Source organism: Schistocerca piceifrons, chromosome 2 (genome assembly GCF_021461385.2).
Source record: "Schistocerca piceifrons isolate TAMUIC-IGC-003096 chromosome 2, iqSchPice1.1, whole genome shotgun sequence".
NCBI classification, from domain to species: domain Eukaryota; kingdom Metazoa; phylum Arthropoda; class Insecta; order Orthoptera; family Acrididae; genus Schistocerca; species Schistocerca piceifrons.
In genome coordinates, this window is record NC_060139.1 from 266,198,819 (window position 1) to 266,221,934 (window position 23,116).

The window sequence follows — 23,116 nt, forward strand, 5'->3', positions numbered from 1 at the left end:
CAAAATGAATAATATCAGGGATAGGCTACAACCCTGTCTCTCTCCCTTCTCAACCACGACACCTTTAGAATTTGAAAGGGAGTATTCATGTCAACGTTGTCAAAAGTCTATAAATGCTATAAACGTAGGTTTATCTTTCCCTGACCTATCTGCTATGAGAAGTAGGGTCAGTATTGCCTCGCGTGTTCCTACATGTCTCCGGAATCCAAATCGATCTTGCCCGAGGTCGGCTTCTACCAGTTTTTCCATTCTTCTGTAGAGAATTAGTGTTAGTATTTTGCAACCGAGACTTATGAAATCGCTGGTTCGGTAATTTTCAAACCTCTCAGCACCTGCTTTCTTTGGGATTGGAAGTATATTCTTCTCGAAGTCAGAGTATTTCGCCTGTATCATACATTTTGCCCACCAGGTGGAAGAGTTTTGCCATGGCTGGCTCTCCTAAGGCTATCAGTAGTTCAAACGGTATGTTCTCTACTCCTGGGGTTTTGTTTCGACTTAGACTGATAGGACGCAATGCAAATTGGACAACGCGACGGCAAGACAATGCATTCCCCACCGCTTCCGAACTGAGGCAGAATTGTTTGAGGAACGTTGCAAGGGCACAACGGTTCTTGTGGAGTCCAGTGACCCCTCCCCTCTCCTAGAGAGCACATCTGATGTCAACCGCACACTGGGAAACCGAATGTAATGGGAAAGCGTTCGATGTGATTTTGGACCTCGGAAGCTAGAGCGCATATGGTGTAACTCGCGTGTCTCCGTACAGTGCTGGTGTAAATGTGTTCCTGATGCCGCGCATTCAAATCAGAGGTTATTTGACCCACAGAGGGTCTCCCCAATGGCTCTGCGGAAGTGATGTGACCTCCATTCAACACACACTTGTAGTCGTTCCGTGCGGCTGTTTGCTGTGTTGAAACATTGTAATAATATCTACTACTGATCTCCGCAACGCAAATGCTTGCGTAATCTCCGATACAATTTGTCTCACGCCTCTTGCACCGATACTCATTCCACGTTCAATGTCGGTTAATTCGCGACGCCCAGTCGTGTTCAGACTAAAGATGGCTGTAAGACTGCTCGGATATAGTGTCTGTACTCGCTCTACAGGATGTTTCCGTAAGAGCTTGCAAACATTTAATAGGACGTAGAGGCTGCTCCACTGAATAATTTGACGTAGGGAACATGGAGGCGAAGAAGGCAGCTTACGGAGATAATACGCATAAATAATAAAATAGAATAAAATCACGTTACTGTGTACTTTTTTATTTACATTAGTTACAGTTAAATGCAGACACCGTCATTGACACAATGAACTTATCATTCGCACTGTATCCAAAAAAAGTGCTGAAACTGACGGTCATCAACCTCAGTGCAAGCTTGAAGTCGGCGAACAAGTTTCTGACGCATCAAGTGAACATCCCTGGTGTGTTTCCAATCACACCACAAAAAATGTTCAAATGTGTGTGAAATCTTATGGGATTTAACTGCTAAGGTCATCAGTCCCTAAGCTTACACACTACTTAACCTAAATTATCCTAAGGACAAACACACACATCCATGCCCGAGGGAGGACTCGAGCCTCCGCCGGGACCAGCCGCACAGTCCATGACTGCAGCGCCCGAGACCGCTCGGCTAATCCTGCGCGGCAATCACACCACAGGCAGCTACAATTCTGGCAACTAATTCCCTCTCCGCACCCACTGGGGTCTCATACGCAAGTGACTTTAGATATTCCCATAGGAAATAATCAAGGCGATTCAGGTCAGGTGACCTCGCAGACTATGGAATAGGACCTCCCCTTCGAATCCAGCGACCAGGAACTACACCACTGAAATAGTTGTGGGCATCCACATTGAAGTGAGGCGGTGTACCGTCATGTTGTATCCACATCCTCTCACGAGCAGCCAAGGGTACGTTATCCAACGATATAAGTGGAACTCTTTGCACGAACCTCAAGAGCAGTGTTCCATTCAAACGGCCAGGTAGAAGATATGGCCCAATGAGATTGTCGACTACAATGCCGGCCCAGATATTCACAGTAAAACGTGCTCGATCGTGTGACTCTACTGCAGCGTGAGGGTTTTCCTCATCCCATACAAGGCTGTTCCTGCTGTTCAAAATACCATCATGATCAAATGAGCTCTCGCCAGTAAACAGCATGATTTCGAGGAATATAGTCGGTCAATCCATTGATGGACAAACCACTGACACAATGCGACCCTTGGTGCAAAGTCAGTCACAAGCATTGCACGGACTCGTGGGTGACTTTTGTTCGCGGAGTACTTGTACAGCAGGCCGTTGTGGCCGAGCGGTTCTAGGCTCTTCAGTCTGGAACCACGCGACCGCTACGGTAGCAAGTTCGGATCCTGCCTCGGGCATGGGTGCGTGTGATGTCGTTAGGTTGGTTAGATTTAAGTAGTTCTAAGTTCTAGGGGACTGATGACCTCAGATGTTAAGTCCCATAGTGCTCAGAGCAATTTGAACCAGTACTTGTACATGTGAATAAACAGTACAGTACGTGTAAACTTGTACGCATGTTAGCTGGAAAACTGTAATGCTACGCAAAGCGGTAGACAACATTACTTCCTTAAGCTCTACTTAAGCTGGCTTTTCCGACCGCAGGTTCCCTACCTTAAATTGTTCAGTAGATCATTCCGTATGTTACATTACATTTTTGCGCGCTCTTACGGAGACATAGCGTATATGCGACATTCGGGCGTCATACACGGCACAGCTTAAAATTTCCACTCCGTTTATGGAGCCCATCTGATTCAAATGGCTTTGAGCACTATGGGACTTTACATCTGAGGTCATCAGTCCCCCACACTTAGAACTACTTAAAGCTAACCAACCTAAGGACATCACACATACCCATGTCCGAGGCAGGATTCGAACCTGCGACCGTAGCAGCAGCGCGGTTCCGAACTGAAGCGCCTAGAATCGCTCGGCCACAGCGGCCGGCTTGGTAGGTTGCACGAGACTTCGAAAGAGATGGGGCGCTACAGTGATCCGTGACCACTCAGTCGCCACCGACAACCGACAGGGAGGGGTCGGAGTTTTGGCCCACCGCTTGCAAGTCACGCTACATTGTGTCGCAGATGGGCTCCGCTGTGGCCGACCGGTTCTACGCGCTTCAGTCCGGAACCGCGCTGCTGCTACTGTCGCAGGTTCGAATCCTGCCTTGGACATGGGTGTGTGTGATGTCATTAGGTTAGTTAGGATTAAAAAGTTCTACGTCTAGGGGAGTGATGACCTCAGATGTTAAGTCCCATAGTGCTTAGAGCCATTTTGAACAACCTACCACGCGTTACGTCGCTGCCTGCGTCCGATTTGCGATACTCGTCAAACGCCGCCGCGCTGGCTACCCCATTTCCGTTTCAGAAACACCTAACTTTCACGCTGAGACAGTTGAGAAATATAGAACACAAGAACAAAATAACTCGGTTCACAGAAAGATGGAGCATTGCACGTTCCCTTCCATATTACCGCAGACGAAGATGCGGCGAAAGGAAGGATATGACAACCGATGTCTGACAACAATAATTGCTAAACCTGCGATGAATGGGCGCTCGTCGCCTGAGCAACCCGAAAATTAGAACGACGCTGTGAAAGACAGAAATTATGGTACTGCGTCTTTATTTCTGGATAGTGATCTTAGAGCGCCGTAAGTCAGCGCGAAAAGCAGGGAAGATTCTATGTTATAAATCTTGTAGCTGCTGGCTCCACCATCAAAGAAACACATTAGATGTATTCGCAGTTGTGATTATGGGCAACCGTCAGTTGTAAAGTGGAATGACGACAATGAAAATCTGTGCGCACCGGAACTCGAAGCCGGATGTCCCGCATATCGCGAGCGGTCGCCGCACCTTTTGGCTACCCGTACACGACTCGACGACAGACCCAAACTACCATATGTCGTCAACCACGCGTCTACAACCTGTGCTCGTACACCCATTATATATATGTTCCAGTACAGGTGAGAAATTTTACTTGAAAGTCGCTTGCCCGGCGTAGGCAGATAAATAAGACATTGCAGTGCCTATGTTATCCTGAATTTCGATGCAAAATTCCTTTGCACATGCATGCATTCAGAATAACACAGGCACTGCAATATCGTACGAAAGAAACTGCGCAATATTGTATAAAGAAACAGTATCAGCGATCCGTTACAGAAAACCTCCGTAAAATTGAGGTACGAGGTACAGTATATTCTCGTGAAGCGTATATGCAGCGATAGAAAAACGATCACTATTAATAGATACTAACACGGGAGTCAAGAGATATGACGCGCCATATCTCCAGCAGACCGTGACCCAGTTACTGAATTGGTAACTACAAACCAGACTGGGTCAATCAGTGGTCAGATGCTTCAGCCTATCATCTGCTGTCGGGACCTTGACCCCGATATCTGAACAACACTTACTCGTTTTAGACCTAGAGTTTAAATACAGCTTCACCAATGACAATCAAAATAACATTCTCATGTGGTGCGTTCCGCGACCTGTTAAATCCAAGCATAGTTTGGGGCGAATATTTTGCTGAATTATTCCATCTTTTGACCTGCTTAGCTAAGAAGACAAAAACTTTATTTAACAACGTATTTTCATACTGCAGTTGAGAACACCTAATAACAGGGACACAGTGAAAATAATTCAACATATACCATTACATTTTGGCGCAAAGGGAAGCGGGAAATAAGATACATGTTGTCACTGCTGCCGGTTAAGTTGCGTTTCCAATCCGTTATTCGATGTTTACGTGGCAATGGAGACTACACTGCACTGTGCAAGCAGCCTTCATATTTAGCACAGTCCCTATCATTTTTCTGATAAACGAAATCGGTCACATACGAAGAACGAACGACTCCATATGGTCGAAACGCCAAACCAAGAACAGTAGTGCCCTGAGCCCAAAACATCTTCAGAAGAGTACCTATCGAGAAGTTTGGGCCATCCGGGATGAGAGGACGAGGAGATTAGCGTTTAACGTCAAGTCGACTACGAGGTAATTAGAGACGGAACACAAGCTCGGGTAAGGGAAGGATGGGGAAGGAAATCGGCCGTGCCCTTACAAAGCAACCATCCCGGCATTTGCCTGAAACGATTTAAGGAAATCACGGAAAACCTAAATCAGGATGGCCGGACGCAGGATTGAACCGTCATCCTCTCGAATGCGAGTCTAGTGTGCTGACCACTGCGCTACCTCGCTCGGTCCGGGATGAGACACGGAAAAGTGATGCCAAACTGTCGAATGACTTCCGTGATAGAGAATGCTTTCATTTAAAAGATATGGATTTAAAAAAATCTTAGTGGCTGTAAGCTTACCGTCGTCCACGGTTGGCCGACTAGCGATATATGCGTCGTTCCATATAAACAATATAGGTTGCTTCATTGTCGCGATACATACAGACCACAGAGGGAGATACTGTTTACTAACGCTTGTCGGAAATGAAAGTTTCGATGTTCGGAAAACTTTCGAAGTGTCCATGAGAGATCAAAAATGGTGAAGGCGATGGAAGACTCTGAATGAACGTCTGCATCTTCAATCTTGAGGTGTTGGGAGGCCTCTGGGAACGTGTGACACATGCGGGAAGCAAAGAGAATAGAGGACGCTGGTTGGGTTATACCGTAGTCTAGAGTATTACACTGTCTGAAGATACTCCGGCAACAGACCTGAAACGTTTACCGTCAAAAGTTTACAGAGACGCGCTGCCTGTATCGTGAAAGTCGGTTTACCCCGTACGGCGGAGTAACTAAGTTGCATAAGAATGTTAGAATGTTAAGTGCGTATGTTTGGTAGAAAGGTGATCTTGGTCTCGCGAAACCTTGTTGCTAAATTTAGGTAACCGATATTAGAGGGAAATGTACAAATTTCCTCTGCCTCGATTCTATACACCGCTTAGGGGGCGGTAGTAGTAGTAGTAGCAGTAGTAGTAGTATTCATCCGTGGATCCAATTATTTAGATATTTAAGAGTAGTTTGATGAGGAAGGGTCAGGTAGTCGGCCATGGGCTTAAAGTAGGAACGAACCTGACGTTTTCCTGAAGTAATTTACGGAAAGCACGGAAACCCTAAATCAGAGTGGCCGGATGAAGAGTGAAGGCTCCACCTCCCGAATACGAGGCCAGTCTGTTTAACAGAATGCTGCCTCATTCGGTTTATCCCTAGTGTACACTACTGCTTTACGAATACGTTATCTAAATATTTAAAAATCTAGTGCTGTACTGTTGATTCATTTCTCACTCCCAGTCATTGCACAATATACACATATTTCATTATGTGACCCTACATACAGTACCAGCTGATGTCAAGACCATAGTGACGATGTTTTGTTTCTATTTTGTGAGCCACAGCTTCCCATACGCTAGCCTAAAAAAAGAAATCAGCGTCCGTCTATAATGAGTGAGATAAAGAACACAGAAAGAGCATAATATGTTAGTACAATACTTTGGCAATAAAGTTCTCGACAAAAGAAAAAAAGAAGAAAAAACGTAATTTGAAAATGTTTATATGAAATGATAGATTTTTTTATTATCGTTATTATTATTATTTATTTGTGTTACACATTTTACCGAACTCCTAGTCTGTGTTACCATGTAACCCTTCACTGTGAAGAACGTATTACTTAACAGGCACTTTTTAACTGCCTTTTAAAATAAGATAGTTTTACTAATCAATTTAATCTATTATACAGTTTATTGATTGCCAGACAATAAGATAAGGTAGGACGCGCAAGGAGGTTTGCAGGTGGTCATTTTTCGATATTTTGCAAGCAAATGGCTGTGGACAGGCAGTGGCTAACGCTGGTCCTGCGCACCCTCCAATATGCACTGGTCACTGGCTTGCACAGAGATTTTCTGCCAATGTTTTCAGCAGGATTTGCTGATGCCTAAAATACTCCAACCAACGCTCACCAGCCGAACAATGTTTTCACAAAGAATGCTTCACCCGATCTGCTAAAAGGATGGCCTTCATCAGTGCGACGAAATATGTGCTTCATACACCATGACGTTTCTCCGAAGAAGCGCTCCAAACTTTCCTAATCCGAGCTTTGCTCCATCTCTGATCACGTTGTTGTCGACAGGTCACTAAGCAATAATCTTCCTTGGTGTTGGGCGTAAGGAAAAGTGACTAGCCATGAGTTTTTGTGTCAGGTGTATTTGTAGCGCTCTGCTGTTTTGTCACGTGAATCTTTCCTACGCTCAGAGTGGATGTGACTACACGCGATTTTGACACACTTTGTTTTCTTCATCTTGTCATAGATTTCCGTAATGTCTCTCCTCGTACATCTAATATCTTCATCATTCCGTAACTGTAATGCAAGATCTGATACGTCCAGTATCTTGACAGTGCCTGTGCATCTGGTCTTTATCCATTTCCGTCATAAGACTGGAACAAACCGCCCCGTAATTTGCGTCATCTAAAACCCTTCTTTGGCTGTTCCCATTGGCAAAACTTCTCTCTCCGTTTATCTTCTTTGTGTCCAACAGCAAGCCAGTGTTTCTGCCACGCTGTCAAATCTAACCGTTTTTCCGCACATCCTTATCTATTTCGTTTTTTTTTCTCGTCCATCCTATCTGCTACTATTGTTTGTGGCTCTTTACCAGATAAGCAAAGGACGGATGGTGATTTGGTTCCTTCTGTAGCGCTCCCGTACTTTTTTGTTAGTATGTCATTACTCCCAGTCGACAGGAACGTAATGAAATGATGATTTTTGGTTTGTGGGGCGCTCAACTGCGCCGTTATCACTGCCCGTACAAATTCTCAATCTTTACTCAGTCCAATCTCACCACTTTCATGAATGATGATGAAATGATGATGACAACACAAACACCCAGTTTCCGGGCGCAGAAAATCCCCAAAACGTAATGAGCAAAACATGATGATCGTACAACAGAATGAAGAAGAAGGAAGTTTTTCTTATCAGATCATTTCACAGTAGTGAGCCGTTGATGTTTTTTGGTCAAGTCCACAGACAGACGCCAAATATTGATCGCACAAGCGGTGCAGTAAGGACAATATCTGGTACTCATCCTCGAACTACCTGTAGGCGCCGGCCGTGGTGCCCATGCGGGTCTACGCGCTTCAGTCCGGAACCGCGCGACTGCTACGGTCGCAGGTTCGAATCCTGCCTCGGGCATGGATGTGTGTGATGTCCTTAGGTTAGTTAGGTTTAAGTAGTTCTAAGTTCTAGGGGACTAATGACCTCAGATGTTAAGTCCCATAGTGCTCAGAACCATTTTAACACCTGTAAGCAACTGTTTACAAAATTGCGCTTGCTAACAACAACAAAAATGTTCAGATGTGTGTGAAATCTTATGGGACTTAACTGCTAAGGTCATCAGTCCCTAAGCTTACACAGTACTTAACCTAAATTAGCCTAAGGACAAAAACACACACACACACACACACACACACACACACACACACACACACACGCCCGAGGGAGGACTCGAACCTCCGCCGGGACCAGCCGCATAGTCCATGACTGCAGCGCCCGAGACCGCTCTACTAATCCCGCGCGGCTGCTAACAACAACCTCGTAATACAAATTTCTTGTGAAGGATCAGGTCTAATGTTAATACAATAGAGGTATTCACAACCATAACACTAGGGATCGAAAATAGCCTCCACTACCTACAACTTAACCTTATTCCACACCAATCGCCAAAACATGCAGCCACAAATATATTTGGCAATCTCCCTTGTGTATTAAGTAATAATAATGAAAGATTTAAAAGCAAAGTGAAAGTTCTCTGATTGGCAAGTAACTCCTTCCACCCCATTGATTAATTTCTAAATAGTTATTATATATATGTGGCTGGATTTAATTTATCAAAATATGTTGTCGATTAATATAAAAATCTATTTATGTAAACGAAGTTATATTTTCAGAGAGGAAATCCATCGTATTTGTAAACCTGAAGAACGTTTCACTTCATAGCGAGGAGTAGTGAAAATGATTCTCGGGACATATAGAAAACGTAAACTAAACTAAAATGGTATGTGCCTCCTCCTATATTCTACTTCCCCAGAATATGGCAGACTGTATGCATTCCGAAACGCATTGAAGCGATACTACACCCGAAAGATTTCAAAATTTTATACCATCGACACGCCATGACAATTTTTTTTTTGTACAAGAGACGGGCATTACTGCAATACAATATAAATATTACTCTATTATTATTATTACCATTATTGTTGTTATTACGCACAGCTCTTGTAATATTGATCTTCTAATAGTTTTAACGCACTGAGGAGATAGGTGTAAGAGAGGGCTTGCAAGGCCTTATCTTGCCAGGTAAAACATATAAATGAAGCAGAAAGTCAAACTCGGAAGTACAGTCGTGCCTTCACTGCTGTTTTCAGTATGATGGTGTACAGATGGAGAAAAATCGCGTAGCAGGGCTCAGCCGGTGTGACCTGCCGTTAAAGCGCAGTGGCAGCGAAACACCGCGCAGCACTTTGTGGTACCGAGTGACAGCGCGGGCCGCCTCGTGACGGGAAGCACGCATTGTGTGCTAATGCGTCTGCCGACACGCACCGCGCACTGCGTAATGGCGTATTCACAATGGAGAGCGCCCATTATCATCTATCACCCACAGCTGCGACCCTCTAAATAGACTACAAGTATAGGCACCAGGGCAGAAAGTGCTCATATGTATGCCAAACTGTTTCTGCTGGACCTACGACTTGTATCTAAGGGAACAGCCCGATAATATGATGGCTGTCGCTCTGAAGCACTTTCGAGAAATCACGCTCTGTTTGCCAGGGCGCTGCACGATGACGGACGTTTCTGTGGCTGGAGTAGCCAGTCAAAGGGGGAAACAGCTGCGTGGTCATCACAAATTATTGGGTGCCTACTTACGCTTCTACACCCTGCTAATCACTTACGCTTCTACACCCTGCTAATCACGGTGACGTGTGTTGCAGAGTGTACTTTAAAGTTTGCATCAGTTTCATTCAACACTTGTAAGCCTTTGTGGGAACTGTCAGCCTAATTTCGTCTGCGCGCGTTCTCTGGAATTAGATACGTAGAGACTGAAGAATTTTCGTAATTTGTGCCTTGAAAGACTATTTATATAGTTCCCTAAGCAGATTTTCCGACCTGTATTGGAAGAGTGTTCTGAAGTTCTATACCTACATTCTGCCGATATGTAGGATTTTTCAGCGTACGTTTTACACTCCCTTGCCAGTCGAACAAGCCTGTGACCAGCTTGCTTTCTACACACCCTTTGAGCCTGACCTGGCAGTGCACTGTGCGAGTGGTTGGACTACAATCGGTTTAATGGATAAACTTCACTTTCGAAGCGTCCTATCAACGAATGCTTTACCTACACAACTGAGCCTATTGTCACCGTTACGATTGATATCTATACACAGTGATAATCCAAATACGAGGCGTGTTTTTTTTTTAAGTAAGGTCCGTTTGAACATAAGTACACAACGAAAGATTATTTCAAAAAAGTAAATTTATTTTCAGAAAGTACATACTTCACTATTTTTCGACATAGTTTCCAAGTTTGTTCAAACACGTATCATACCTCTCAACCAATTTTAAAATAATCTCTTCATAAAAACTTGCCGCCTGCTCCGATGACCAAGAGTTCACTGCCGTTTTCACGTCATCCTCATTATTGTAACTGTTGCCACTGAGGTGTTGGCTCTGAGCACTATGGGACTGAACTGCTGAGGTCATCAGTCCCCTAGAACTTAGAACTACTTAAACCTAACTAACCTAAGGACATCACACACATCCATGCCCGAGGCAGGATTCGAACCTGCGACCGTAGCAGTCGCGCGGCTCCGGACTGAGCGCCTAGAACCGCTAGACCACCGCGCCGGCACTGAGGTGTTGTTTGAGATGGAGGAACAGATGGTAATCGCTCGGCGCAAATAGGATGGGTGGTCTAAAACTCCCCAGCCAAAACTGTCCAATTAATCGCGGGTCTGACCTGCAGTGTGAAGTCTTACATTGTCATGGAGAAGGACAAGTCCCTTTGTCAGCATGCCGAATTTTTTGTTTTGAATCGCTCTGTGTAGCTTTCTCAGGGTTTGGCAGTATGCTTCTGCATTGATAGTGGTTCCTCATTGCATGAAGTCGACCACCAAAACACCATGCCTATCCCAAAACACCGACGCCATGATTTTGCGCTGGGACGGAGTCTGTTTGGCCTTCACCTTTACAGGCGAGTGTGTGTGTGTCTCCATTCCATGCTCTGTTGCTTCGATTCGGGCGTGATATGCGAAACCCATGTTTCGTTTCCAGTTACGATCTGACTCAAGAAGCCGTAACCTTCTTCGTGATAACGAGTCAAGAACTTCATCACGCACTCAACTCTTTCGTTTTTGTGGTCCTCTGTTAAGAGTTTCGGGACCCAACGGGGGCACAGTTTCCTAAACTTTAGGTGTTCAGAAACAAATTTGTAAAGCATTGATTTCGACACGTCAGGAAATTCGTTTGAGGGAGCTGCTATTGTGGAGCGCCTGTTCTCACGAATCCTTCAACTGAAGCCACCAAATCGTCTGTGATCAAAGAAGGGCGACCGGAGCGGTCCTCATCATGCACGTTGTCACGGCTATCTTTGAATTCTCTTATCCCCCTCACGCACTTTGTTTTCACTCATAACAGTGTCACTGTACACTTCACAAATCTGTCGATGAATTTCTGCAGCAGACAGGTTCCTTGCTGACAAAAACCGTAGCAATGAGCGAACCTCACACGCGGCGGGCGAGTTGATAGTCTTAAACATTTTGAAAGCACAGAACAGAACCGTACAGGTTAGCTACAGAGCTGAAACTGAGCACAGTTGTTCCCGAGGCATGCCGATACACGACGCACGCGCTCGTTGCGGTATGCGCGCGAACTACTAGTATCTACAACAATACGGACCGTAAATGATGACTAACTTACAGCCTCAGCTGCCGACAGGTGTTGTTGATACACCTCGATGTGGACATCTGAAAATGTGTGCCCCGACCGGGACTCGAACCCGGGATCTCCTGCTTACATGGCAGACGCTCTATCCATCTGAGCCACCGAGGACACAGACGAATAGCGCGACTGCAGGGACTTATCCCTTGCACGCTTCCCGTGAGACTCACATTCCCAACTGTCCACAATTCTACATATGTATTGTACCTTATAGAAATTTGCCCACCCAGTCATTACTCGCGCACGCTTTGGCGATTCCCGTAAGAGTTTGGGCAACCTGTGCGCATTCGCACAGACGAAGGTCAATGGCTGGGTAGCCTTTAACTATATATACGAAGACAGTAACGTCTGCTCGAAAGAACAGTTACTGTTGATGACCGTGCAGCTTTTCCCTGGAATAAATGATGACTAACTTACATTCCGTAAGACGCCAAGCAGTGTTCCTGCGTGCAAGCGCGCGCTTCAGTAACAATGGAAAACGAGAAATGCCGTCCAAACCGAGCCGCGCGCGAACGAAGAAGTGCTCTTGACATACAGTACCGAAACAGCGCGGAACGTTGGTCATTGCGCAGAGCGGCGAGGTTTGACGTCCACATCGGTGGCGCCGCGCTGCGCCGAACTTGTTTCCTTGCTTTAGCGCGGCGCGGTGGACGCGGTCGAGGCTTTACGTTACGCTCGCTTACTTTTGAAAACATTACTGGAGATATCAACAATCAAAATCTAATCTTTGAAAATAATTATATCTGAAACAAAGCAAGCGCTGTATCGTGTGTGAGATACAGAGGCGAGCGAGTGTGCCGCGACTTCACCCAATTCACTGCTAACGCCACTTAACCTTACACGCGTCTGCGCGTAGCGCGCAAGTACTGCACCACAATTAAGTACGAAATTAAAAATCAAAATTTACGTTTAAAACTTTGTTAAAATATAGTTTAGCATAACAATGTTCCAAATATCAAGTTTTATATACCTAGACTTAATAGTTTACGTAAAAATGCCGTTTTAAGAGAAAAATAAGTGGCTCTAAATAATAGACCTAGAAGGCCAGAATTTGGTCAAAAGGTGCCTATAGAACTTATAAATACGTGGTGCAAGTTTCAAAACCGAAGAACGATAATTAACACCAGAATCCACGTTTTTAGGAAAAATGAAAAGCGCTTAACACTGGACTTAGAAAGTTAAAAATTTGGTTTATGCTTCAGTTCACCCCAAAAATATTAACTGAGAGACCTCTTATAGTTCGAGTAATTAAGTGAAAACCAGTTTTGTAACTAAAATATACCCATTTGTAGCAGATTAAGTACCTGTAATTTTAAGAGTTGAGAATTTTGGTTAAAAGAGATGATAAAACCTACCAATTAATAGAGCTATACTAAACTGTAGAGTTGTAGTAGTCGATATAAGTTCTAGTAAAGGTATGGTTCCAGTATAAAAATTCTAGAAGGCAACGTTTTCATCTAAGCGAGCTGAAACTTTTTCTGTGCTTTCAAACAACTTACCTGAATACATGTAAAAATTAAGAAGTTTCTGTATTAATTTGTAACAATGTTACCAAAGATTATGTGCCCGAGATAGCGGTCGATCGGAGGCTGCTGCAGTATGCAGAAAGCCGTAGACAACGAACATTCCCTCGGCCGTCCGCTTCGGTACCTCCCGAGAGGCACTAGGAAGGTTCACTTCGCACTCAACCACTGTAAGACCCACGTCTGTTAAACGTCGGATCGCGCTCTGCCTCGGATGACGTCAGAGACGGACTGTGACAAAGCGCGTATTTGCGGTAAAAACGGATAGTGAACTCGCGAGGAATGTACACCGTCCTGGTTCGCTTAGAATTCGCCACAGTAATTGTTAATGTGCAGTCCGTGAGAACTACAAACCCGCGTGCCAAGTGACGATTATTGTTCCCACTTTTTGTGGCGAGAATTGATTTTGAACATTTATTTTGAACGTTAAATTGAGTATCAGTCAGGGCAGAAGACAATCTGGAAGGAACGTACCGTAGAGGTCGCCTCTGAACTGCTAGTTGTGCCGTTAGAAATGGAAATGCCGTGTGGCTAAGACTTCCCGTCAGGTAGTCCGTTCGCCTGGTGCAAGTCTTTCAAGTTGACGCCACTTCGGCGACCTGCGTGTCGATGGGGGTGAAATGATGATGATAAGGACAACACAACACCTAGTCCCTGAGCGGAGAAAATCTCCGACACCGCCGCGAATCGAACCCGGGCCATTACGTATGACATTCCGTCGCGCTGACCACTCAGCTACCAGGGTCGGACTGCTGTTAAAATAGAAAGATTTACTTTCAATTGGAAATTGTGAACTTCCCAGTGTTGTACGTGAGAAACTTTACTCAATATAAGTATTAAATAGAACTTTATACTATCATTTAAAATCATAGTCCTGATCCGGCTACGTAGAAGGAGAATAGAAACTTTTCTTTCAGTGAGCTGGACCAGAACGTGGCCGTGCAGACTGGAAACTAAGGTCAGTATGTTTCCCTTCGTCTTCTGGCTGACCACAAAATTAGTTGCCAGGCTCGCGTGAGAAAGACGGCGTAGTACAAAATACTAACAATGTTTAACAATAACAAAACTTTGCCCGCCATCCCACAAATCTAGATCGCAAGGTACATGTACCGAAAGGAGACCAATTTCAATCATTGATCATCTTCAGACCTACAGCTGAAATATAATTCAGGATATAAATTAGAGGGATACATTAAAATAACATAAAATTAGTTATAAACGGATAAAACGCAGATATACCCATATTGATGGACAATGCCTGTGCATGAGGCAGGAACCTTTGACGATTGTCAACTGCTGGAGAGAGCAGGACAGCAACGTTAGGTTAGATCAAACAATGGAAACTCCAGTTCGGAAGATCAGCAATTATCAGAAGGGTAGATCGCGAGTCACCATGAACATGACACGGTGAGTTGAAAACAGGCACGACTGTTACATACTGAGCTTTCGGCCAAAGCATAATTGTGATTGTTACGTTAGGTTAGATTACCCTTTCTTCAGAATGCGCAGTCTAAAAACGCCGAATCAACCTGCCTTCTTCCACCCATGAAACTCAAAGCTTTTGTCAAAAGTGCGAGATGAGTTCCCATGACCCATGTTTTCTGGACTGATACTGATTACCACGGAGAAGATTATTTGGTCACATGTAGGTGATGACCAATCACATAAAGATCCCTTGTTCGGTTCCTTGTAATCATCAGTGCTTGGATCAGGGCCGCTACGAGCCCTGTTAGGCATCGGGCGACGAAGCACCCACTGACCACACACCTCACTGACAATTGCGTCTTACATATTCAAGGTCACGATGTAAACTGATACCAATCACGTGTCGGGTAAGTCCCCCTTCCGCCACCAATGGCTGTAGGGCCATGGTGTGGCATAAAAATGACGGGGAAATTAAGGTCACCCATCCACTGTTTGGCTTCTGGCTCCAGAGTCGAGGTCAAACACCATCTGCCCCCAACTGATCTAGGCCAACAAAATGACTTAAAAATGACGAAAAACAAGTTCCCCTCTCACTTTTCTCTCTGCAACCATTCGATGTCCGTACACCGTGGTGAAAGCGCCAACATGGAGCTCGAGCAGCAAAATTGTTCTACTTGCAAAACGGCAGCAAATATTAGCATGCCATAGGACACTTTGACATCACGTTACACTTTCAGCGTTACACAATTAGTACATGGCGATATTTCAATAAATACAACGATATCCCGACATCAAAATTGATATGCCAACATAACAGTGTAAAATACTCTATCTGGTGTAAAAAAAAAAAAATTGTAGCAGCCAAAACGGGATGACGATACGAAATGAAACTTGACGTGTTCAGAGTACATATTATGTTATTTCAGTGAGCGCAAAATAAAGTCAAATTTGAAAAGGACTTCTTACTATGGGACCTCTTACACGTACAACGTTTTCCCACCTCCTCTGGCCCGCATCATACGCATATTCGGTTGGGAACGGTGCCATACAGCCACTGTACGCTCTCCAGAGGCGAGCTGCCCCACAACAGGTCCTCGACATCTTGGATACTAGCACTGGGATGGAACTGAGTCCGAGCTGGCCGCCACATGTGTTCTATCGGGGACAGATCAGCTGATCTTGCTGGCAGGGCAGTTCACAGCCACGTGTGGACGAGCACTGTGCTGTTGGAAAGTGGCACTACGGTACTGCCGCATAAGAGGTAATACATGAGGACGCAGGATGTCTGTGACGTAGCGTTGCGCCTTGAGATTTCCTGTATCACTACCAGCCGTGCCCTAAAGTCATACCCGATCGCTCCCGACACCATGAGAGCAGAAGTAACACCAATGCAACTCTTCAAAACATTGTAAGAATGTGATCTGTTCCCCAGTCTCCGCCTTGCTCGCTGGTGAAGGTCATCTGGGATAATGCAGAACCTCATTTCACCGCTGAACGCAATGCGATGCCACTCGTTACCAGTCAATGCTTCCTAGTCATCAACCACTCCAAACACAGCTGTTTGTGTTGTGGTGTTAACGAGAACCTATACATGGGACGATAATCCCTTAGTCTGGCAGCTGCCAGTCTACGACTACTTGTTCCCGGATGGCAGGTGCAGCTGTGAAGGTGTTACGATGTGCTTGGTACACAATACGGCGATCCTGCATTGTGGTGGCCAGAAGTTTTCCACTGGAGCCGCATGTCTGTCATGAAGTGCCCTTACAGTTCAACACTGGGCCACTATCACATCCGAACATCCAACAAACGTGCATATTGTACGATTTAACTAGCTGACCAAATAGAAATAAACAATGAGACCCCTTTCAAACTTGGTCAGGAGTTGATAACGCTGTCTCACACGAGTATGTGGTATCTTCGTATCCTTTACAGTGATTGCTCAATGTCTAACGCTGTTCATGTTCCTTATATATCCTACGAGACCTGGTAACAACACTATATAAGAACAACGCTAGGGCAGTCTCGTGGCTGTTCTACCAGTGACAAGAAATTGCAAGAGTAATTCCTGTTATATAAAAGACAATGTCCCGACTGGTTCACTCATTCACTGACTCGTCATCGCCCAGTCTAAGCCGCAAGGGATAGAAACTTGAAATTTGGAGAGGATGTTGATCTTATGCTGTAGGCGTCGATGAAGACGAGGTTTTTGGAAACTGCATCGCTGAGGGGGTGAAATAGAGGGTGAAACATATTTTTGAAAAAATGTCGCTGTTAAGGTAAACCTACGAAAACCGGCATTTGGATATCAGTCAGTAATAAAGAAATGTGTTTCTGCATGTCTAAAAATTTAACCTCTGTAGAGATGAAATAATCGGTGAATGCTTATTTTGAAAATACGAGGGTCGTCCACAAAGTAAGTTCCGTTACTATTTCCATCCGCGGCAGCGCTACTATCGCAGTTCGGAGCAAGCACTGCAGTTACTCTGACTCAAGGAGAAGACATGTACGCCATTTTCAGATCGCTGTTGCCGACGTGTGCTTTGTAGTGCTTCTGCATAATGTCAGTCTTAATTGAAAATGCCGCCGCGTGTGAAATCAGATCTGCGATTCGTTTTCTAAATAAAGTTAATGTAAAGGAAATTCATCGGAAAATCTGCGAGGTTTACGGACAAAATGCTATGAGTGATTCAATGGTTAGAAGAGGGGTCAGACTGTTCAATGAAGGACGTGATCAGGTGCACGATGAAGAACGAAGTGGACGCCCGTCTGTGGTTACTGATGAACTGGTTCACACAATTGAAGAGAAGATTAAGCACAACCGTAAGTTCCGCAAGTCTCACGATCACTAATTCATGAAATTGTTCCAGAAAAACTGAAATTTCTAAAACTTTACTCACGTTGGGTACCCAAAATTCTTACTGAACAACACAAAAACAACGGCTGGGCAATGCACTTCAGTTTTGACACGCTAGAATGAATAAGGCGATGGTTTCCTTTCTCAGATAGTCACGGGGGATCAAACTCGGGTATCGTACGACACCCCTGAAACAAATCGGCAATCAATGGAATGGAGGCACACTTCATCCCCAACTAAGGTTAAGCCTAAGCAAATCTTCACACCTCGAAAAGTCATGTGCGCCGTTTTTTGGGACAGAAAAGGCATTTTGCTGATTGATTTCTTACCACAAGGCCAAACAACCAATGCACATGGTTACTGCGAGACCACTACCAAATTGCGCTGCGCATTACAGAACAAGCTCTGACGGCTACTGGTTGAATACACAGGCGGCAACCTTCTATGAAGAAGGCATACAAAAACTTGGGCCACACTATGACAAGTGCCTACAAAATTTCGGAAGCTATTTAGAAAAGTAGTTTAATAGTTGTAGAATTTTGTACATTAAATATTTTTTCTGTATCTGTTCTTACTTTGTGGACGTACCTCGTAAAATCGTCATTAAATAACTACTAAAGTACAGTAAATTTGTAGTTGACTTCTCGGTTGCAAATAAAAAAATGTGTTTCAGTGTTTTTGGAAATTTAGCCCCGTGAGGGAGTAAAGTAGGCGATGTAAAGTATTTCGTTATGAAAACATTTTCAAAGCGAAATCTATTATGATGATGATGATTAGTTTGGGGCACTCAACTGCGCGGTCATCAGCACCCATACAAAGCCCCAATTTTTACAAGTCCACTTTTTAACTCGATTCAATCTAGCAACTGTCACGAATGATGACGATGATGAAATGATGAGGACAACACAAACACCCAGTCCCCGAGCAGAGAAAATCCCCGACCCAGCCGGGAAAAGCGAAATACATGAAAAATTTTATTTGGCTTTTCTGTTTTTGGAAATTCAACTCCTTAGTGTGTGTGAATAGGCAGCGAAAATTATTATGAAAATATTTCGTTACATTACAAAAATTTAAAATCAAAATCTATGGATATCGGTATATCACTTATCGTTTAGATATAAAGAAATACGTGTAAAGCCGTCGGCACACGGACCGTGCTGTCGAACGTCAACGTTGAGCGTGCTAAGTTCAACGTGCTGCTGAACGCTCACAAACGATGCGAATTGTGCATAGGTACGTGGGCCCCAACGTGGTACACGCGATCGCAACGCACTCCGGCGGCTGTTGCGGGAAGTTTCTAGTTCGTAACTCACACTGTTTACTAAACTGGCGCGCGTAAAATTCCCTCGGTTGCTCTATTAAAATGCACATGTCCTCCATTGTACACGAAAAGGAAATACCATGTCCAATCAATAAGGACACAGGCTTATAAAAGTTCCATTGCAAACAGTACGATATAAATTTGCAATACTTCTTCACATAAGATAAACATTATTTCATCATTCCCACATTTTAGTAAAACCCAAAGGTCAGTCTTACTTTATCATTGTTCCTGCCCATTAGCAGAATCTTTGCAACACGTGAATTACGAACCGTAAAAGAAAAAGGAGCAAAACAGCCTTGCACAAGTAACGCAAGGTATACTGTAGATCAAGCTAATCGAACACCCAAAGAAAGGTGACATATTTGTATAACATCAAAAATTATAGTATATACTAATATTAAATAAATAATAAAGTAACAGAGCCTCATAAAAACGCAAATGTTAGGAAAAAAATTATGTACTGGCGAGTCGCGTACCACCGTCCAAACATAAAAATTTCACCAACCATTGACACTACCTACCACGCCAATCCAACATCATATAATTAAGTGCCTTTTCTAGGATCTTACCAATCTTAGCACTCGCTGAAATCTTTAATCATAGTTACGTCACTGACTGAAATTTAATTATAAGAAACTGTAAAAAGAACAATGCGTTTTGGGTGCATCCTCAGTGAATTGCTGCCTTCAAATAGCATACTCTCATAATACGCAAATTACAATAATTCTTTTGCCACGATTATGATGTTTCTCATTATTTTATTGCAACGGATCACACAGTTAACAACGGGTTTTCCAGTGATTCTCAATTTTCCGGTACTCAGAAACTGCATATATACGTTATAGGCTTGAAAAGAATGCCAATATGGCGCCTCACAGCTTTCTGCTGAAGGGAGATGGCGTGCATGTGACGTAGGTGACGTTGTGCCGTCTCATTGGTCAACGCTCAGACGCGCACTCGGAATATCTGAAATGCTAGATATTGCTCTGAACGTTCGGAAAGACTCCCGAACGTGCTATTCCACGCTATGACGTAAGAAACTCGGCACGCTCAACGTTCGGATGCACGGTCCGTGTACCGACGGCTTTAGGGGTGGAAGTGTTACGGCGTTAGGTCAAGCGCGGTACGCCAGTCGGGAACGACAGGGAAGAGAAGGCTGGAGAGGAAAACAGTCGATCGCGCGCTGACCGGGTCTCCCTCCATGACGACAACGAGACAGCAGCGGCCCCTGTGTGAAGAGGACATAAGCGCCGCGACCGACTGGTGACGGCCCAGTTCAATAGCAGCTTCAAGATAGCGACTTAGACAGCAGCGTCAACGCTAGTCGCTTCGCTCGTACTCTCTACGTAGCACAGAATTGGGACTGTCTATACTGGAGAAGACTGATTATTTTGTACGTCGCCCTTTGCTTGCGACCCATCTGTGCAATTGCCAAAGTTAAGTATTGTAATTTTCTTGTTGTAATAAAACTGATTACTACTACTTGTTTGATTGTTTGTCTAGCGAACCGAGTACGCAGGATTTCTAGACACTACAGGAAGTGCCTATGGGAGTATCAGCACAAGAACACAAACGGCATGATTAATAAAGACCTTGGACTCCACGTACCAGAATCGCTTTGTGGTCAGAAGTACATTCGGAAAAGACCACGCTTCTGTCGCCTTAATTAGCGTGAAAGCTTTAGAAGAGTTGCAATTTGTGAGCAACATAAAAATTTGATGTTAAAGAAAACTAACAGCAGGAAGTGATTAATTTTCTTTTCCCAAACTGGGATTCATGGTCATATTAAACTTTCTGAAATACATCATCGTCGCCTTTGATTGTTACACTTGCTTATTTATAAATTCAGGTAATTTCGGCCGTTAGCCTTTTGAACCGGAACACATCGGAAACTGCAAAAACAATGCCTACTGAAACGGAGTATCTGAACTTGGTCAGTCACCCTCTACCCCACCTTTGAAGCGCCGCGAATCGTTGCTTCGGTGACCTGTGGGGCTGACAATTCGGACCTGGGCGACCAGATGCCAGAAAAGTACCACAGCTGTGGGTGGCGGGCAGATCCGTGGCGCCTCGCTGCGGCTGTTTTGAAATTGAGGAACGTCGAGCCGGCAGCGCTGAGCCGCGCTTGGACGAAAGCGTGATTCAGCACACGCCTGAGTCACTTAGCGCGGAGAAAGAGCTTTCATTTTCAGCGCGCCGCGGCGATCAGCGGCACCTTCCAGCATTCCAGCTGACGTCGCCTCCAGTTGCACAACGCGCGCCACCGGCCGGCCGCCGATGTCCAACATGTGTACCAACATTCACTCGCCTCGTCCTGTTCGTGTTGGAGGGTACGTTAGCAACTCACAAACTGGCTGCAGTCGACACTGAAGAATGCGTCTCCACGCGACCTGATTTCGCGCAACTTACCCATTTCGAGAATGGCCCGTTGGTGGCGCCAGTATCGGTACGAGATTTGCTGTCAGCCTTGATGCGAACCCAGCTGTTATTTTTCTTACGCAAATACGTGCTTGGCAAGTTTTGCTGTCGTCAGCTGGTTTCGTTTCCGATCATTTACCTCTCTCTATTTTTACAAATTGGTAGGGTACAGATGGTCGAAGTTCGTCTGCTTTGGTACTGTGCCAGTCTTCTCGATTTTTCTGATTTGACGTTTCGATGTTTTGGCTAAAGCTCTCTCCAGGGCGGCTGTCTACACACTATGGCGCATTGTCTACCTCGTGTTAACCTAAGGACAACCGTTGTCGATTTTATTGCCATACACGTTGATGATTGACTTTTGAATGACGTTGACGTGACTGGTGGAACGGTTCAATGGTGCAGTGCTGTGTTCGTCTTTATACAGTCAGCAACGTCCTCGTAGCACCGAAGTCAGGCAGGAGTGCTGCCGGTACAGCTTTCAGCAGAGCCCGCGAAAGCCCACATTCTTATGTTGACCACTTTTTTGCGTTATAGCGTTTTAGGGCAGGCTGCTAAATTTTGTAAGATATACTTGTGTACTTTACGTGATCAGGCCCAGCTACAAGGCTCATCTTCCACTGTATTCTGTTTTGTGCCCTCTGTCGCCATCACCCTCAATGCCGATCTGCAAAAAGCCCTCACGGGTTCTATCTCTCCAACTTTTCTTTCGTCTTCCTAGAGGTCTTCTTACGCAGGTAGTAAAATCGATGGATTTCTAAGGGCATCGGTGTTTATCGATCCGAGAGATACGTCCTGCAAATATTAGACGCTTGCTTCTCATCAGCCCTACAATGTTTGCTCTATTGTAGATTTCATCCAGCTCACAATTATGCCGGATCCTCCATTCTCCAGTGATTTCGTCTTGTAACGGACCATAGGTATTTCTTAAGAAGATCTATGGTCCGTTACAAGGCGCGCCCACAACCCACAGCGAGCTGTGCGTATACATTTGGTGCCATTCAACTCCCGAGGACTTGTCGAAGCGATGCCACGCAGAATCGGCCACGTCTTGCGTTCCAGAGGTAGACCAACTCGCTGTTAAGTAGGTAGTCTTAAGATACTGGCTCGTCAGTGTACGCGTTGGACTCTTCAGGCCATTATATTCCTTATTGGCAGTAGTTATGTGTCTTGTAGCAGTTTTCAAATTGACTTGAGGTGCAACACCTAGTTGCTCCTGATGGGGTTAGTGTGGCGTGCGCTCAATAGGATCCTTAAGAAGATCTATGGTCGAATACAAGACGAATCACCGGATAATGAAGGCTCCTGGATAGTTTTGAGATGGATGAAATCTAGGATAGACTAAATAAAAGCAGACTAAAAATTTGCAGTTAAGAAAAAACAAACCTTTATCTCGTCTCAGCATAATCTCCCCGCTTTCAATCGCCAGTCGGCCAAACCTTACAAAGTGCCTGATATCCTGCAGAACAGAATTCGTTTCAGAGTGCTCATCAGAACAGAACTTGTTGCCGTCCAGAATTTGTTTGAGTGACACAGAGATATCGAAATCGCTCGTGGAAAGGGTTTTACCTGAGGGAACACTTCTCGTAGATGAAAGACTTTATTCTGGGAAAACGAAAATCATTTTCCTCTACCCTATTC

At 44.7% G+C, this 23,116-nt stretch overlaps 1 protein-coding gene and 1 non-coding gene across 4 annotated transcripts in view; both read right to left on the reverse strand.

Annotated features, from left to right (window-relative positions):
* LOC124776297 (NAD kinase-like) overlaps positions 1-23,116 on the reverse strand; it is a 518,770-nt gene that overhangs the window by 230,237 nt on the left and 265,417 nt on the right. The gene's annotated exons all lie outside the window — the stretch shown is intronic.
* On the reverse strand, positions 11,972-12,045 carry Trnat-ugu. The gene has a single exon. It is a non-coding gene; the product is annotated as a tRNA-Thr (tRNA).